The following is a 351-nucleotide window of genomic DNA, read 5'->3' as shown; positions in this document are numbered from 1 at the left end:
GTTGATGATAATTGATTAATAAAAACTTTATAACATTTATTCACAGATATCAATACTATGAGATTAAAACTGGCTTTCTTTTTTCATGTTAAATGTTTTTCAATTCAATTAACAGCCATTAATAAAGTGCTACACTGCTACATAATCCTTCCACCAGGTGATCATACTGAAAAACCAATGCAAAAAAATTACAAAAATATTAAAAATGTCTGGAATAGTAAAACACCACATACTATGCAAAAAGTATATTGAACTATTTAAACCTTTTTATTTCTATAAACTATTAAGAATTATGTTTATATGCCTAGTCATTATGGTCATTCTTAAATTCCCTTTATTTTAAATGATTAA

This window comes from Acyrthosiphon pisum, chromosome X (genome assembly GCF_005508785.2).
Source record: "Acyrthosiphon pisum isolate AL4f chromosome X, pea_aphid_22Mar2018_4r6ur, whole genome shotgun sequence".
Taxonomy (NCBI): domain Eukaryota; kingdom Metazoa; phylum Arthropoda; class Insecta; order Hemiptera; family Aphididae; genus Acyrthosiphon; species Acyrthosiphon pisum.
Note: the sequence above shows the minus strand (reverse complement) of the source record.